General features: G+C 42.8%; 1 protein-coding gene across 8 annotated transcripts in view; it reads left to right on the top strand.

Moving 5' to 3' along the window:
- DIP2C (disco interacting protein 2 homolog C) overlaps window positions 1-19,794 on the top strand; it is a 1,002,241-nt gene that overhangs the window by 542,870 nt on the left and 439,577 nt on the right. The gene's annotated exons all lie outside the window — the stretch shown is intronic.

Genomic DNA, 19,794 nt, shown 5'->3' with positions numbered 1-19,794 from the left:
CTTTTACAGGGAGTGCAGAATTATTAGGCAAGTTGTATTTTTGAGGATTAATTTTATTATTGAACAACAACCATGTTCTCAATGAACCCAAAAAACACATTAATATCAAAGCTGAATATTTTTGGAAGTAGTTTTTAGTTTGTTTTTAGTTTTAGCTATGTTAGGGGGATATCTGTGTGTGCAGGTGACTATTACTGTGCATAATTATTAGGCAACTTAACAAAAAACAAATATATACCCATTTCAATTATTTATTATTACCAGTGAAACCAATATAACATCTCAACATTCACAAATATACATTTCTGACATTCGAAAACAAAACAAAAACAAATCAGTGACCAATATAGCCACCTTTCTTTGCAAGGACACTCAAAAGCCTGCCATCCATGGATTCTGTCAGTGTTTTGATCTGTTCACCATCAACATTGCGTGCAGCAGCAACCACAGCCTCCCAGACACTGTTCAGAGAGGTGTACTGTTTTCCCTCCTTGTAAATCTCACATTTGATGATGGACCACAGGTTCTCAATGGGGTTCAGATCAGGTGAACAAGGAGACCATGTCATTACATTTCCTTCTTGTATACCCTTTCTTGCCAGCCACGCTGTGGAGTACTTGGACGCGTGTGATGGAGCATTGTCCTGCATGAAAATCATGTTTTTCTTGAAGGATGCAGACTTCTTCCTGTACCACTGCTTGAAGAAGGTGTCTTCCAGGAACTGGCAGTAGGACTGGGAGTTGAGCTTGACTCCATCCTCAACCCGAAAAGGCCCCACAAGCTCATCTTTGATGATACCAGCCCAAACCAGTACCTCACCTCCACCTTGCTGGCGTCTGAGTCGGACTGGAGCTCTCTGCCCTTTACCAATTCAGCCACGGGCCCATCCATCTGGCCCATCAAGACTCACTCTCATTTCATCAGTCCATAAAACCTAAGAAAAATCAGTCTTGAGATATTTCTTGGCCCAGTCTTGACGTTTCAGCTTGTGTGTCTTGTTCAGTGGTGGTCGTCTTTCAGCCTTTCTTACCTTGGCCATGTCTCTGAGTATTGCACACCTTGTGCTTTTGGGCACTCCAGTGATGTTGCAGCTCTGAAATATGGCCAAACTGGTGGCAAGTGGCATCGTGGCAGCTGCACGCTTGACTTTTCTCAGTTCATGGGCAGTTATTTTGCGCCTTGGTTTTTCCACACGCTTCTTGTGACCCTGTTGACTATTTTGAATGAAACGCTTGATTGTTCGATGATCACGCTTCAGAAGCTTTGCAATTTTAAGAGTGCTGCATCCCTCTGCAAGATATCTCACTATTTTTGACTTTTCTGAGCCTGTCAAGTCCTTCTTTTGACCCATTTTGCCAAAGGAAAGGAAGTTGCCTAATAATTATGCACACCTGATATAGGGTGTTGATGTCATTAGACCACACCCCTTCTCATTACAGAGATGCACATCACCTAATATGCTTAATTGGTAGTAGGCTTTCGAGCCTATACAGCTTGGAGTAAGACAACATGCATAAAGAGGATGATGTGGTCAAAATACTCATTTGCCTAATAATTCTGCACTCCCTGTAAATGTAATTTCTCATTGGGAGCAGATAGAGATGTGGAGTTTCTAAACTCAGAATTAAAAAATACATCTTTTGTTGAAGTTGTTTTTTAAATTGTAAGTTTGAAAACGCCACTCTTAGAAAGTGGGCATTTTCTTACTTCACTAATCTATGCCTCTGCCTGCTTATGGAATACATGCCTGGGTCAGGGTGACAGTTTGGCTTTTTGTGAATTCACTCTGGACGGTCACACAAAGGTAGTTTAGGTGTGCCCTGCAAATCCTGATGGGTCTTCCTGAGTTAAAGTGGTGGAAGGAGCTGACACTGTCCTTACACAAAGCAGCCTCCAACCCCCTGGAGTGTGTCTGACGCCAGGGCAGGAAAGGCAGGGTCTTGTGCACTACAAAGACTTCTCTTTGAGGTTTGCCTACTTCAAAAGTGAAAATAGGTATAAGTACTGGACTTCTGACCCCACAAAGGTAGAATCCTTCTGGATTGAGGACATTCTGCCAGGAAGAAGAGCTGGATGTTGTGGGGGGTGGCGGGGACTGCTACTCTGCCTGTTGCTTTGCTACGTCTGTCCTGGGAGTAAAAGGACTTGACTTTGCTTTCTTCGTACTGCTTCCAAAGGTTCTCCAAGGGCTTGGACTTAGCTTGCTTCTGTTAGAAGTCTCTGAGGCATCAAAGACTTCATCTGCCAGCACCTGGGCTCTCCTGCTGAGAGTCCTGACTCGCCAAGTGGTGCCAAATCCAGTTTATGTGCCCTTGGGAGTGAGTTCTGGTGTAACCAAGAAACCAAATACATCGACTTCATAGTGACTTTGGAACTGGCGTTGGTGTCCGACTTTGCTCCGCTGCCTGCACTGTGGTGCCTGCCGAGTGCAATGACTGCGACCGACACCACAGGCCTGAAACAGCTGTGGTGCCTCCAAAGTCAGGCCATAGCATGAATTCTGAGTGCTGTGTTCACGATGTCCGGGACACCCGACTCCACAGCAGCACCTGCAGCCCCGTAGTGTGATCGCATCACCACAAAGTTGACGCCTGACATCTTGACCTGCTGGATTCATCGACCCCTCCAGATTGTAAGGAATCGACGCTGCATCACCTCCGCTGCAAACATAAGGAACTGACACCCCTCTTCCCCTGCCTAGGAGTAAGGAACCTACACAGCACCGGCTCCATCAACGCCTCACCTCCCCAACTCAGTGCAACATCTTTATTTCATCATTTTCAAAGGTGCTGTGCCTGGGGTCTGTGCAACTCCATGACCGACCTGCACTTCTTTGCGAATAGCGTCAGACTGTTGGGAACGACTCTGTCAAAGACACTGTGATAGCCCCAGTTGGAGCTATTGTGGTTCTAAGCGATTTACTGAGATGTAACCTTTGAAAATTGTTTTTTTTGCTTGTTTATGTTGGAGTTTTGTCATTTTAGTCTTGTATTACTCAGATAAATATTGGCTTTTTTTATAAACTGGTATGGAGTACTTTTGTAGTGTTTTCACTTTGTTACTGTGTGGGTTTGCAAATACCTTACACATTTCCTCTGAGATAAGCCTGACTGCTCGTGCCAAGCTACCAAGGGGGTGAGCAGGGGTTATCTTAGCTGTGTGACTCCCATTCCCTGACTAGAGTGAGGGTCCCCTACCTGGACAGGGTGCAAACCACTGCCAACTAGAGACCCCATTTTTAACAGTGCATTGTATATACAATTATTTTAAGTGAATGCCCCTAAAATCTAGCATAAATGTAGCTCTACATTTGACTCTTCTGAATTAAAACCTTCAAAGGTATAGGCTGTGCACATATGATGAGAAGACAGGCATTCTCTAGTACTTATTTCTAACATTTGAGATGAATGTGAATAGCTTTGTTTGAAGACGTTTTATGGTCAAATATGCCAATAAAGCAATTACTGGATTAACCTTGCCCAACGGAACAACATAAGCCGTTTTTTTCTAGCTTATTTTCATCGTACATCAATTTACCAATTTCTCTGTCTTAAGTGAGTGCATGATAAAGAAAAACACAACAAACAAACAAACACTGATTTACAATCCAAAGGGCGTAACATATCTTTCAACATTAAAAGTGGGTATTTACCAAGTGCTCAACCTGCTATATAGGTACAGCATGAACAAGTGGAGCTCCTAAATAATCCTTCAAACGTTAATACACACCCACATTTGCAATATCATAGAGCCAGTGTACAATAGAGAAAAGTGCATCATCACCTAGGATTGTCAAATAAACTAAGAAGTTCCCAGTTCAGCCAGCATTGGGCCATGATGGTATTGGTTCTAAAGGGGAGCAGAGGTTGCGGCTAGCCATGATGTGGTTTTAGTGTTTCTATTTTGTGTTCTAGTTTTGTGATTCTTGATTTTGCTTCTGTAATATGTTTCAATAACTCCATACATAGTTGTATTGGTAACTCATTATATGTGTTATTTTTTAAAGTAAGTTCCCTCTCTAACCAACATTTCACAGTCCACCATTTTCCTCAATCCAGCTTTTTGCCTTATTGCAACACTTGTGTCTCCTTCATTTACATATGTGTGCACCCCTCCTTAATAATGCTTAGGAGTACCTTAAGAGTACTTGTGCTTATCATATGAAATACAAGAATGAGGAAGTCAGAAATCCTGCTTCATAATGTTGAGGTTTTGAATTATCTGGTTAAAAGACAGAAGATTTCAATTGTTTATGTTGAATAAAGTGATTTTGCATTGCTACAGGAAGATAGCTTGGTGTAAAATAGCCAAACTAAAGAAAAACAGGCTGTGATTCACTGTTAACTTTTCAAAATCGGAAAGAATAGCATAATCAAGTAAATAGCAAAAAAAGGCAACCATCAAAATTATTTTCATGTGATAATGGCCCTGACGGTAGATCAAGGTTACTTGATCTCTAGAAAGAAGCTAAAAATCTGTTTATTGTGAAACACAATATATTACAGAATTTTGGAAAGTAATACTCACAACACCTTCATGATCTAACAATTCTGGGTAGCCATTTTCGAATTCTGGGTAGTCGAGCCAATGACACTGGGAAAGGGGCAAGTACATTTTATAAGAGAATATGCCCTGTTTCTTCAACTACACCCATGGAAACAATTGGTAGGTTTTTAAAGGTATTAGTTTACCAATCATTAGCCTTCTAGTGGGTCTTCGCTTGCCTATCTCTAGTGGAGTTGGTCAAAGAAATTAGCTCCACCTTAAATCAGAAGTCACCAAAATGTTCAGGCTCCCCAGTATTGTTTGTCTGGCCCCTATAATACCATACATTGCAAAAATTAAGCCATGTGTTTGCCTAAACACAGTCAAACAGCATAGCCTTAATCCCATACAGGCGGGATTTGCAATTTATTTAGTCTCAGGAAAGAGGTCTAGGCTCCTTGCTTTATCTTTGCAATGCCCTAAATGTATTTGAAAGGTTGTTTTTAGAGGTATCAAGCCTTCATGCAGTCACCAAAATATTCAACCAAAACAATGCAATTAAGACTGTGATTGTGAAAAATCAGACACCATACCTCTTTCAGAATAATAGAAAACATCAATATCAGCATCACCTTTTAGAAGCTGAATTCTTCAGCAATTGTCCAATCTTGTTTCATCCATATTCATAAAATTTGCTGACCTCTGCATAAAATGCCTATGTTGAGTCTTACTCCTTTAGCTCACACCTAAAATAAGTCATGGGCCAAAATTGTAGGCCTTTTTTCTCTGAAAAGTGAATTTTACCGTGAGATCCCTAGTCAGGAGCACACTGATGTCACTAAGTATTACTGTAGTTATGAAGTCCAACCTTTTAATAGACCATGAACGTGCAGCATTTTGGTACATACATGTTTGGCCTACGTAAGCTATGTCCAACAGCTTACCATTAGAGAATAAGGAGCTCATCAACAGCAACAGACCATTGTGGGCCAGACTCGATAGCTGCCTCCATAGAGTTTATCCCCAATGAACATCGGGTGCCACGTTTGAGTAAATATGCATTTACACATGCAAGACGTATTTGACTTGTGTTGCATATAATGTTATTTGGACGTTACGGCATGTACGACTGTCATGCCTAACCTGCTTCTAAAAGGTAGACAGGACTAGTAAGCAGTACATCACTTAACCGCTTAACGTCCCAATGCCAATTTTTCCATATTTCACATCATTGAGTGAATTAGTAGTGTTGCTGGGCATAGTCAGTCACCCATCAGGATCATCACATCTTAATGGCCGATACAAGTGTTTTCGCAATAAATAATTTGGCAGTTTTGCGTCTGAAACTGTGATAGAAGTTGATGATCAGTCCCACCCAGGCACCCTCTTGCATCTCATTCTCTCAACTGCAGCACTAACGTGCCGCATACTAAGAACGAAGTAAACAGAAAAAACAAAAAGAGGTATTAAAAGTGTGAACTTAAACCCGAAGGCCGTTTTCAGTCTGTTGGTGAATAGTGGATATTTATTGTTGACCAATTCAATGGTACTCATTTCCTGAACCTTGGAAGGATGAAAGACTGAGTGGACTCAGTGGGGTATCAACCTGTGACCATTGGTTCAACCACAGATTCCTGTAGTAAGCACATTAGTCTAGTGAACCACCAGCCCTGGATGAGTAATAATTTTGAGAAATTGAAAAAGTGTATTTAAAATAAATACTTTACACCAAGTTAAAGAAACCGATCTGGAGGACAGTCTTTTTGGGTCAAGTAACTTTATAAGTATATGTGCACTTGACTATCCTCTCCTGTGGTGCACAGCATCAGTTAAACATCTTTGAATTCAGGTCAGGAGGGACGTGGCCGTTATCACTGGGGAGAATTATGGTGTTGAGATTTCTAAACTGAAGGATGGGGCTGACAGTTGGGAGAGGCTGCCGCTGTCACTTGTTGGTAGGCGTGCCATAAACAAAATGGTGGCACTACCAAAATGTATCTACTTCTTCTACAATGTTCACATAATACTGACACAAGCATTTTTTAAAACACTCAAATCCCTGATGATAACCCTGGTGTGGACTGGGAAGCAACCCAGAAATCTTTGGGATGTGCTCACTCTATCATATGAACAGGATGGACCTGATGCCCCCAGTTTTTAACCACATTAGAGCTGCGCCCAGGTGTGGTTTGTCCACATCCGGTGGCATCCTCAGCGACAAAGGATGCATGTGGATGCGGAACGAGACACTGCACATCCAAACCCACTGCACTCGATGGTAGGCAAGCCCCCTAAATATAACTGAACAGAAATAAACACCGAGAACTGTGCGATGTGGGCATGCAATAGAATCCAACAGCACTTGCACATTCAGATACTGTATTGCCCGATTCAACCAATGACCCACTACCCATTTGTACAACTTACCAAAGAGAAGCAGCTACTCAATAGACTCCAAGTGTGGGGCTATACAAGACGAAGACATTTTCTGAAACAGTGCGTTCCTTGAATGCCCCGATGAGGAGTACGAGGAGGCTTGTTTAATAGTGGATACCTTTGTGAGGCTTCTTTGAGATATATCAATACAAAAGAGCAGATAATATGCATAAAGGTGAATGTGGTTTTTGTGGTCTCCTTCCAGGTTCTAATCTAGCCGCTAGAAGAATATGTAGTAACTTAATGTAAGAGAAAACTACTTTAGGACAGCGCTGCATGGATCTTACATACCTGACTGGGCTGAACTAACGGCCTCTCATTGATTGTTGGTGCTGCTGGTCTGAAGCTATGCCACCAGATTCAGCTAGCCTGGCTGATGAAGGGTGATACCTTGAAACCAGTCCCAGGATGCTTGTTTCTGATCCAGGGAGGACCTGGCCTGGAAGTTCGGGCTGGACTGTTCGCATGGGGAACAGGGTCAAGACTGATTTGCATATGGCTGAATCTGAGCTGGAATGGCATGGCAAGCAAAAAAACTGATGGATTAAACCCAGAACTGTGACTGGGGGTGAATGTTTGATTTGCTCTGCATTCCGTCCATCTTCTGTTGTTTTTGCATTTGTCGCCCCAAGTGGGAAAGGTATGCCCAGATGTGGGTCCCGTACTTGCTATGCCACCATATTCAAGCTAGCCTGGCTGATGAAGGGTGATACCCTGATACCGGTCCCAGGATGCTTGTTTCTGGTCCAGGGAGGACCTGGCCTGGTAGTTCGGGCTGGACTGTTCCCATGGGGAACAGGGTCAAGACTGATTTGCAAATGGCTGGGTTTGAGCTGTAATGGCATGGCAAGCAAAACAACTGATGGATTAAACCCAGATCTGTGATTGGGGTGAATGTTTGATTTGCTCTGCATTCCGTCCATCTTCTGTTGTTTTTGCATTGGTCTGAAGCGTGAGGGCCGCTCCAGGTGGTGGCAGCTTCAGAGACTGGTGGTGGAGTCATGGTGTATTGGAGGAGGTGTTGAGTTCTAAAGAAACTACATGCTGCATTATGTGCTGACATTCTCAAGATAGTATGGGAAAAGACAAAGGTCCTAAGGTGGTGCAGCAGAATAGGATTAACCAATACATGGTTCTGGGCCCTGGCCCACAAAGAACAGTGCAGGAGGAGCGGTCCGGCCCCGGGTCCTGGACGCAGTCGCTAGCTATGGCTGAAATCCTGGTGACCATACAGGGCACCAGAGCAGTCCTGGAATTTAAGATGGGCACCATATAAAATTGTTAGTTGCCTGTGCCTGGACTTGAGTAAGGTGGCTGAGCGAGTGACAGGCACTGAGGATGCTATCACTACTCTTAAACGAGAAATCAAGAAGCCCTGGGCCACAAATGTAAGACTGCTTGGAGGACCCTGAGGGCCTCTCTTGGCTAAATATATTGGCTTTCCAGAGCGAGCAGAGGGTCCCTCTGCAGAATTATTTGTGCAGAACTGGATAATGAATACACTTAAATTCCAGCGTCTCTTATTTTTTCACAAATAAGCGTGCACGCCAAGCTTTGGCATCGATGCGCACACACACCTGATCCTTATTGCACGCCTGTTAAAATACACTTGTAGGGTTCAGGATCCCTGCAAAAAAATCATGACAATTAAAACACTGTTTTGAGAGCATAACTTTAAGCATAGTCTTCTGTATTCGGCAAAGCTCAGAATACCACATAATGGCAGAGTTAATTCTTCATGTCGGCCCTGGAGGCAGCGGACTGGCTTGATGCGCTGGGCATCAGACAGGAGCATCAACCCCTTGAGTGAATAGAACCAAGAAGGCGGGGACTGCGCCACTCTGATAGAAATAAGGCAAAGCCACGAAACCTCTGTAATGCTCCTGATTGGGTAATAGGTGGTGGCATCCTGGATTGCCCAGATGGATATTCCAGAATGAAACTACAGACTTTCTATCCCAGAACTTCTTTTCCCAACTTAGAGAGGTGCCTGACACACTGAGTGACAGTACAGATGCTGAGTGACCAATTCAACTTTGGCTGGCATCACTGGGTTTCTATAGGATGCCAGGTAACAGACAAGAGGCCCAGGACCCAATTCGCCGTGTTGCATAATATTGTTCTTGGTATGTGGGGGTAGGTGGGAAGCACTTTGTAGACTATTGCTTATCACATGGAACTGATGGTACTACCTACCCAACCAATGTATGCTTATCTTGATTTCAATTTTCTTTTGACTTCACGGAAGAGAGAGTCTGAGAGCTCTGCCACCTCTGGGTTGCTGAAAACCCTAAAGGTCTTGAGATTCGTAGGGGCCCTGGCGACTCAGGTGATATCTACTGCCACAGTTAATTTTTTTAATTTAGTTGGGGTTACCTGGGCTCGGTGATTGGGGTGGGATTCAGGACTCTTTGGGCCAAGGGTTGTGTCATGGGGCTCTGTTTGCTCTGCCTAGGGGATGGAATGAGGGTGGGAATGTTGGGGGACATGTTGGTATGAGTTTTGTTGTTGATTGGGGGGAGTTTCCATAGTAAATTGGTGCAGTAAGATGGACTATAGGTGGTTATTATTCTTGCAAGGACTTGCACTGTGCATAATGACCTATTATGAGAGACATAGGGACTAAGTACAAATTCCTTACTTAGAATGTAAGGGGCTTAAGTAACCCCAGGAAAAGAAATAGGGTATATGGATACCTCAGGAGGTATGGAATGGATGTGATGTTTCTTCAAGAGACTTGTGTCTGGGGGGATTGAATCTCATCCTTTAGAAGGAGATAGTGGCAGCAGATTTATGCGACATACTACTGTGGTTTTGCATGCAGAACACTCTTATGGGTCGCACCAAGGGGTACCAAAACAAAAAAACACAGATGCAAGTGGACACTGAGGGGGAGGTGTGTCCTACTCATGGGAACGCTAGATCATCATGACCTCTGCCTAATGAATGTATATGTGCCAAATGTTGGTGATTGCACATTCTTTGACAAGGAGCTGGTAACTTCAAGTGTACACCTTGCAACCAAAGTGCTTATGACAGGGGCCTTCAGCAATGTGCAGGACGGTGGAATAGATAGATCCCCCTGCAGCCTAACAGTGATATCCCTAGTACGAGGGTGGCCCTCACACCGGTACAGACGGGGTTGGGACTGGTTGAAATCTAACAAGTACATCACCTGCACCTGTGAGCATATTTGTGCTACACCCCGCATTGAGTACATATAATAGCCTTGACTACTTCCTTGTCCAATCCACGGCAGTACAGTAAGCAATGGATATGTCATATTTGAGGTGCTTTGAATTACTCCCTTCTGCTACTGACACATTCGCTCCACTGGATGCCATCTAAGAAACCACTCTGGCAGTGCCAGGTGGAGGCACTGACAGACCCGGTATTTCTCTACACATTAAGGGAAGCCTTGATCTATATTTTGTCAATGACTAGGTCTGTGCGAGCTGTAAGGCGATTGAGTGGGATTCATAGAAGGTGGTCCTCCGAGGTGGGTGTATGGTGATATTGGTGGGCATTTGACAAACACTGGAGAGGGAACTGACAAAGGCTCAGGCGGTGTTGGTGACTTTAAAGCAGGCACTGTCTGAAACACAGGTAAACATGACTGACTGGGATAGACAGAGACTTTGGGTATGCGAGTTGTGGAACAGTTGGACAAACATGTTCAAACTATGAGCTGCCGTTGACTGTACATGAATGAGGTTAAGGTTGGTCACCTTCTGGCATGCATAATAAGGTCTGAGACCTTGATCCAACCTGTGTTGGCACTAAAAAACCATGAGGGGTGTATTGTCCCTACTCAGCAGGCAATAAATGTGGTAATTGCAGATTATTCAAGGGATGTGTACACATGCCATTTAATTTGGTTGTGCGCTTGCTCCCCAGCTACCTGGCGGAACTACCACTGACACGACTGGCACAAAAGGACTGTGAGGCACTGGGGGCGCACTGACTAAGGAGGAACTGCAGAGAGCGCCCGATTTACTGAAAGCTGCCAAATCACCTGGAGGCGATGAGTTACCAGATTTCTAAGGCTTTTTTTCAGGTACTTTAATAGACAAACTGGTGCCAGTAGACGAGGAGGCTTTAGAGAAAGGGATACTTCCTGATGCCATGAGAAAGGTGTGGTGATCACATTGTGTTGTGAATGTCTGTCTGCTGGAAGCATGGAATATCATGACATCATTACAATGATGTGATGGTGTTCCGGGTTCCTTAACGACAGTTATTGCTCTGTGCCCCTTATGTATAGACGTGTTTCCTTGAGCTTCATATTCAAATAAACGAAGACATTTAATGCAAGTATCGTGTACGACTCACTTCAGTGGCGACGAGGATGGGATTTGAACTAAAGTGGATCAGCCAAGGCGTTCCCACACGCACAGGAGGCATCTTTAATTGAAGAAATCGGCCTGACCTCTTCTACGGAGCTGTTTACTTCACCGTACGTGAGTTGTTATTTACAACAGTGCCTTATCAATTTATTTTTTTTATTCGCAAAAGTGAAAGCGGGGCACAGAGATTTCAGCGCTGTAATTCTCTCGGAGCGCAGAGATTTCGGTACTGCGCGAGCGCTCGCTGTTATTATTCCGAGGAGCGCTTGCTGGCTAACAGCAAAGAAACTATTACTCCTATCGTTGGGAGCAGTTCGTGTTTGGTGTTTTCAAATTCTGCTGTGAGAGTCAACCCGGCGAAGCCGCCAACCACCACATCTGCTGCTACCATAGCAGCGGGAATCAACCCGGCTGTTGCCGCGGCATCAGTGAAGCGCATGTGCAGCCTCCAAGGCGAGCACGGGCGCGGCTGTACAGACTTGATCCAGCCATTGAGGAAAACTAAATGAGCACATTATTGCGTGCCGCTACTTGGGTTTAAGGAAGAATACCTTCCTTATCTTACCTTAAATTCCTGACGTCGACGCTGTGAATTGTCTTTGCTCTTTCCCACCTGTATTTCATGCCAGCCCAGAGGGCTCTCCAGAATCGAAAACTTGGGGAATAAAAATAGAAGACGTACTCCAGTCTTCAGGAGCTACGATAAAAAAATAGAAGATGGACTTGAAAATGTTTTTTTTTTTCTTCCAGTTCGGCCATCTTGTAGTTGAAGGATTGGGATTGGAGGTTTAATAATAAATTAATAATTAAAAAAATACATATATATAAAATTATAATTTTGTGTAAACATATTAAATATGCAAAACGTAGTACCTCCAGCGCCTTTCTTACAAGATCCTGGTGATCCACCCCTTGAATGGAAACTTTGGCTACGGTCGTTCAAAGCATATCTTGGTGCCATTGATGGTCATAAATTCAGACCGGAGAGGAAAAAAAGCTTATTGTATTATCATTTGGGGATTGAGGGCCAGAACATATTTGTTCATCTCCCGGCTTATGAACTGGCTGAATTGGAAGAACTAGATGAGTTTGAAATGGCCATTGCTCAATTGGAAAAATATTTTATCAAAATTAAGAACATTGTGGTGCATCTCTACAAATTTTTTACAAGGTCACAAAGCTCTAGCGAGAGTTTTGACACCTTTATAACTGCATTGAAGGTTTTATCGGACAAATGTGAATTTGAGAATTTCACATTTCAACTTAGGTGTTATTCGAAAAGAATCCAAGAGAAGTGACTGACTTGTAAGGATCCTTCGCTAGACAAAGCCATTGACATTGCCAAGAGCATTGAACGTTCTATGGAGGATGCCAAACAACTAGAAGTATCTATGGCCAATACGACCATTTCTGGAGCAGTCATAAATACGCAAAATAGCAACATCAAAAAACAAGAGCGGTTTGGATAAAAACAGGACAATACATCTTTCAGAAGCAAGTTCAATCAGAAACCCATATGTTACAGATGTGGTTCTTCGGCTCATGTATCATCTTTTAAGAACTGTCCCGCGATTCACCAACAATGTAGAAACTGTAACAAAATGGGACACTTTGCAAGAGTGTGTAGAAGTACCAGAAAGAATAATGTCCGTTGTGTATTGAATGATGATACTGAAAATATTGTGCAAATGAATGAATATGTATTAGTGGTTAAAGATACTTCCCTTTCTAACAAAGTTGTTGTTGATCCAGATATTGATGTGACAATTGATGGGAAAAAAATGTGATTATTGGTAGACACAGGGGCTCGTATAACCATTGTAGCTCAAGAAAAATATAAAGAAAATTGGGTCTCCAAAATTCTTTATCCCCCAGATGTTTCCACTGTCGCGTTTGAAGGCAGCAAGATTGATTTGATGGGTTATTTTGGGGCCTTAATGACCATCTTAGATAAGACGTTACGTGGAAAAGTCTATGTTGCCAAGAAAGGAATCATGTTCTAGGGTTACTTCATCAGGCAGAACTTAATCTGGCCATCAAGCCTGGTCGAGACAAACCTGTAGCTATAGAAAAAGAATGTTTAAACCCGGTTAACATTGCTTCCAATCTTGTATGTGATTGGCAACAGAAATTTAAGAAGTTGTTTCAAGAACAATTAGTAAAAATTACTAATTACACTCACACAATAAAACTTAAACGTGATGCCATTCCTGTCAAGCATAAGTTAATGAATGTACCCTTGAGTGTGAGGTCAGAGTTGTCTAAATTGCTAAGAGAAATGTGTGAACAGGGTATAATTGAAAAGGTTGAAGCAACATTGTGGTTGTCTCTCATAGTTTTAGCCAGGAAAAAAACAGGTGACCTGAGAATGTGTGTAGATTTGAGAAGTTTAAATGAGGAAATCTGGGTAGACAGTTTCCCACTTCCGAGAATTGATGATTTAATTGCGAAGATTGGTTCATCCAGGTGGTTTACCAAGCTAGATTTAAAATCTGCATATCATCAAGTGGAGTTAGATGTAGATTCAAGACATTTAACTGCGTTTATTACTCTTAATGGAACCTTTCAATTCTGTAGGTTACCTTTTGGTTTAGCCTCAGCGGCCGCAGCCTTCCAAAGACTAATGTCAGACATGTTTCCAGACAATCACAATGTGGTGATTTTTCAGGACGATATCCTGTTTTTTCCCAATGATGAATCAACGCACAAAAAAGTCTTAGAAGAAGTGTTGTGTACACTGGAAAGCAGATGTGTGACTTTGAGAAAAGACAAATGTATTTTCAAAGATAGAGAAATTGAATATCTCGATCATGTTTTATTTTCAAAAGATGGCATTAAACGTAAACCAAGCTTAGTTAAAAGCATATTAGAAGCTCCTCCCCCTAAATCTAGAGACCGGCTACTGTCATTTCTTGGGTTATGCAAATTTTATGCCAAATTCTTAAGAACTTTTGCAAAAAACACTGAATGCTTTAGAGCTATATTGAAGAATCCCACATTTTAATGGTCAGATGATTGTAATAGAATGTTTGAACAAATCAAACAGAAGATTGTTAATGTCCCAGCCTTACAGCCATTTTCAGAAGCAAAGAGCACCATCGTAACTGTTGATGCGTGTGAGTAGGGTCTTGGTGCTGTCATTTCACAATTGTCGGATGATGGAAATGAGAGTACAGTGGAATTTGCATCAAGAACCTTAAGGCAGGTTGAACGTAAATATTCTGTGATCGAAAAGGAACTCTTAGCCTGTGTATGGAGTATTGAAATATTCCAGCAATATCTATGGGGTAGACCTTTTATTTTGAAGACTGATCATAGACCTCTTGTAGAAATTCTGTCCGGCAAGGAAATGAAACGTTCAACAGCTCGTATTGCACGATTGTCTGTTAAGCTACTGGAGTTTACTTTTACGGTTGAGTACATTCCTGGTGGACAAAATAGGAGGGCAGATTGTTTGTCAAGGTTACCCATTGAAGATAGTGATGAACAGGAATGGGAAACAGAAATTGAAGAGTGCTTTGTTGCTTGCGTGACTGAAAGTGATATGCCCTTGGATGAAAAAGAATGGGTAAATGCTGTACTTAATGATAAGACACTGTGTGAAGTGATGCGCATGGTCAGGTCAGGTTGGCCCAAGGAGAAATGTTTATCGTCAGAATTACTATTGTTCTGGAAAGTATCTGACAAATTATCCATTGAGGGAGATAAATTAGTCAGAGGCAAGAAACTCATTCCGCCAGTATGTTTGAGGAGGAATCTAATTGCTGCGTCTCACGCTTGTCATCTGGGAGCTACAATCACTAAAAGAAGGTTGAGATCTGATTTTTGGTGGCCTAGGACGGATAAAGAAACTGATGACTATGTAAGAAATTGTACAAGATGTTGTACAAGGTGTTGATCACTGCAGGTATTACTGATACATTTGTTCCTTCTCCAGCGAGAGCTTGGCAAAAACTTGGTCTTGACTTTCTCGGTCCTTACCACATTTTGCCTCCCAACATGAGATATTTCATGGTTATAATTGATCATCTATCCAGATGGGTAGAGGTTGAGCCAGTGAGGTTTCCCACCACTCGACTTGTGATTGATTGCTTAAAAAAGATCTTTAGTTGTGAAGGCTTCCCGGAACAGATTTTAACTGACAACGGGGTTCAATTTGTATCAATGAAGATGCTTCAATTCTTGAGCAAATGTGGTGTCAAACACATCAGAACACCTCTTTACCATCCACAAAGTAATGGAATGGTCGAGCGATTTAATTGTGTATTGGTAGATTGCATTCAAGCTTCATACAGAAATCATTTGTCGGTAGATCAAGCTATCAAAGAATTAGTATGGTCTTATCGCACTACACCTCACATTGTTACAGGGAAAACTCCTTTTGAGCTTATGAGAGGGACAGTGGCATCAACTGAAATGTGTCCTTTTTGGATGGTAAAGTTGGTCCATGAAGGTAGTGACTTAAAAGAAATCTGGCAAGTTGCAGAATGCAACTCTAATCTTAGAGGACTGAAGAGATTAACGGATGTGAATAACAGAAATGGGAAGTTGAAAGTAGGTGATTGGGTAAGAGTAAAAAATCCTCTGTTAGTTAGAAAAGGTTTTTCCAAGTTCAAAGATTCCCAACAGATACGTGAAGTGCGTAAGAATGCTGTGAAGTTGTCAGATGGGAGCTGGTGGAATACCTCATGCATAGCTTTGGATCCAGCTACACAAAGTCAATCTGACATCACTAAATCTAGTAATGTTAATAAACCTGATGTTAATGATAAATATGGATGTAGAACAAGCACAACAATCTGTCAACAGCCAAAGAAGTTTGAAGATTTTGTCATGTCATGAATATGTACATTTTTGTTGTTCTTTCTCTTTTAATTTCTGTCTTTCTGAGTAATTCACTCTAAAAAAAAAAAAGAGGGAAATGATAATGTGGTGATCACATTGTGTCGTGAATGTCTGTCTGCTGGAAGCATGGAATATCATGACGACATTGCAATGATGTCATGGTGTTCCGTGTTCCTTAACGACAGTTATTGCTCTGTGCCCCTTATGTATAGACGTGTTTCCTTGAGCTTCGTATTCAAATAAACGAACATATTTAATGCAAGTATCGTGTACGATTCACTCCAAAAGGCCCTCATAGTCCTGATCCTGAAACATGGCAAGGACTTAATGGAGGGAGGCTCCTATCACTCGCTATAAATGTTGAATGTAGCCCAGGAGATACTCAGCCATATATTGGCAGCAAGACTGTTGCCGGATCTCCCCGCCTGATCCATTTGGATCAGCTGGGATTTGTCCACCGTTGGAACACCTTATGCAATATCCAACTTTAACGCATGTGCTACAAGCCCCAGATCTGGCAGGTGACCCTAGCGCTAGCCTTTCTAGATATAGAAAAGTCGTTTGATTCAATTTGCCCGAACTATATTTGGAAGTTGTTGGAAGCAGTAGGGCTGGGTCACGCCTGTATAAAGTGGGTGAAAATCTCAGAAGAAACACAGTGACTAATGTGAACCATTGCTATCAGGTGTTCATATGAGATTTTTCTACAAAGCGGTACACTGCAGTGGTGCCCACTGTCGCCCCTGCTGTTCGCCCTAGCGATGGAGCCCCTGGCTTGCCATCTGCGACGTGCGCATTGGGGTGGGGCATACGAGTTGGGCATACAGGGCATGTAGTCTCGCTTTACAGGGATGATGCAATGATTTAGCTCCGTCGGCTCGCCCTATCTGCTCTGATTTTGCTAAATGTCATGCAAGAATTAACTTTAGGCTGTCTGATCCGTAATCTGCACCCATCCACAGAGTTCTGGAATACATTACACCTGTTCTTAAAGGGTTAGATAATCCTTATTAAAATGGTTGTACTGCCCAGATGCCTATATGTCCTGAAAGGCACCATGTATGAAATCCCTCATCAGGTTTTTAGGGACTTGGACAGTGTAGCGCTTGTGGGCTGGGAAGCACTGTAGGTTTGGACAGCTTACCCTTAAGAGAGCATGGGACAGAGGATGCTTGGAGGTCCAAGACTTGGAACTTTATTAGCTAGTTGCCCACTTCCAACATGCAATTCATTGGCTTGACTGAGAGGACAACAGGGAGAGGTCTCTCCTAGCTGGCTACCCTGATGGACAGTAGTTGGGTGACCTCCAGATGAGGGGCAGGAGCTTCCCATACATATTATCCCATGTGATCCGGATGACATGCTGCCTGTGGGACTGGACTGTGAGGAGGGTGACATAGTGGGCTCCATATATTCCAGATCTAGATATTTGGATATTGTGTCCCTGTGAGGAGGGTGACATAGCGGGTTCCATATACTTCGGATCTAGATATGTGGATATTGTGTCCCTTTGCCCAAATTGCTCAGACGATGTTGACTGATAAATGGCAGAGGCTGGCAGTATTATGTTATCTAACTTAGATACAGGAGACCATTTTATTACCATGCAAGATGCATTTAACTGATTTGAACTTGGACAGCAGCAATTTTTACAGTATGCAAAGATAGCTGTCACTGCCAGACAACTCTGGCCATCTTTTCCTAAGCCCCTAGAACCCACACAGATGCTGGGTGCTATTGTATCCCTCGCTGGGGCTCATAAGCAGATAATTCACTTGTACGGGGCACTCCTAGCAGACTGGGGCGTGGCATCGCTCTATGTGGAAGAGGGATGGCAGTGCGAATGAGGAGCAAATTACACCTAGGGAATGGGGGTAAAGTGCATGATGCAGTAAAGTGGGTATCTGTCAACGTGTGTTTTAAATTGATACAATATAATTACGTTCTCATGGCCTACCTCTCGCCAGAAAGCCTCCATGCTATCTATCCTGAACGGGCTCCTAACTGCACTCACTATGGCAGTGAGGAGGCTGACTTCTGCATATTGTATAGTAGTGCACAGTTATTGCAATCTGTTGGGCAGAGGTATTGGACCATATCAAATCAATGACAGGGCGGGTAGTCCCCTGTGTGATTGAGCAGTGGCTGTTGGGCTTACTTCCAGAGAAACCCAAGGAAATGTTGAGCAGGAGGTGGCTGAGCCCTAGACCTCTGATGATTCTGGCTTGTAGAGATGACTTGACAGAGTGGTCAGGGGCAGAGGAAACGCACATGCGACGGACTAGACAACAGGGTGGTGGATGACCTGCTTGCATGGGTTGGTTGGTGTGGCCGTTGATAGCCATATTGTAGGATTCGATGCACTCTTGAGCATAGGATCTGTATGTTGTGAGAAGTAGCGCGGACCAGAGCAGTACTAGTAGAAAACTAGCAATACTGTTCTACTTAGACAGGGTGCCAACCACTACCATCTAGAGACTCCCATTTCTAACAACTGCCTAATAATCCAGCCATACAAGGAAGCTGGTGGGTGGCAAGGTGTGTGGAGAGTTGTTCTGGACACACAAACACAAATTTCCATGTTATTTTTTTTACAGATTATTGCTGAACAGTTATTATTACCTTTGGCTAATACATGTTGTAATGACAATAGGTTACACAGTTGTTGGTCAATCCATGCCACTGTCATAATGTGGTGTCGTGACTGTAAGTTTTGAAATGTCAATTAAAATACATTAAAAAAAAAAATTAACAAAATATGAGCATGTCCAGAGACTCCACCTTGAAGTCAGGGAAACTCCCTGAACCTGTCATTTCTGTTGTAGACGAAAGTAGTAGTCTAACCTGGAAAAGGAGCCAAAGTGTGGTGAGCAGTGGATCTAGCCCTACTCATCAGGATGCTGACACACCCCCAGAATTTGGTCCATTCTATCAATCCCAATGCTTGCTGACGTGCAAGTGCTTGTGTTATATTTGTATCTTATTCGTGCTGCTGCTCTGATCTTCCACTGATTCGTTATCAAGTTATTACTGGCACCCGTGTAGTGATGCTCAAAATATTGCATGTGTAAGAGTGAAAGCCTGATATGTCCCTCTTAGCCTGGCCTGAAAACCCCATGCACTTCTTAGTTGCAATAGCGTACCTCACTGGGCTGTCCTACTAGCTAGGAAATGTGAGTTTCTTGGTAAACATATGATTTAGTGTTGCTTTGGTTTCTTATCACCCCAGTCCTACACCCGCACATAAGCACAAGGGTACATTTTACGCCACATCCCAGTTTGAGGAATATCTCTACAGTGGATATGAGAACCTATTGTTTTAAAACAATGGCATGGTTACCAGATCACTAATCAAAAGTATATTATCGAGGCAGTAAGGATGGGAATGTGAATGAACAATTTTGAATCATACTTTCATTTATCCTCCTCCTCCTTGATTGCATTTGCTTCCTCGTGGGTGTAACACCATCATCCACCCACATGATCACTATTAGGTACTCTCAATATAATAACATTTATAAATAGTTATTTTTACCCCAAAATCAAGAATCTTCTCGAGGGCAGTCATTGCTTGCCGTTAATGACGAACTAGTTGCATGCAGAGAACTTGACCAGATGATGAAAAGCAGTATTAGCACTACAACTCTTTGCCATCAACTAACATCATAGAATGGGGTTGAAG

This window comes from Pleurodeles waltl, chromosome 10, assembly GCF_031143425.1.
Source record: "Pleurodeles waltl isolate 20211129_DDA chromosome 10, aPleWal1.hap1.20221129, whole genome shotgun sequence".
Taxonomy (NCBI): domain Eukaryota; kingdom Metazoa; phylum Chordata; class Amphibia; order Caudata; family Salamandridae; genus Pleurodeles; species Pleurodeles waltl.
This window is presented reverse-complemented; position numbering and strand designations above follow the sequence as displayed.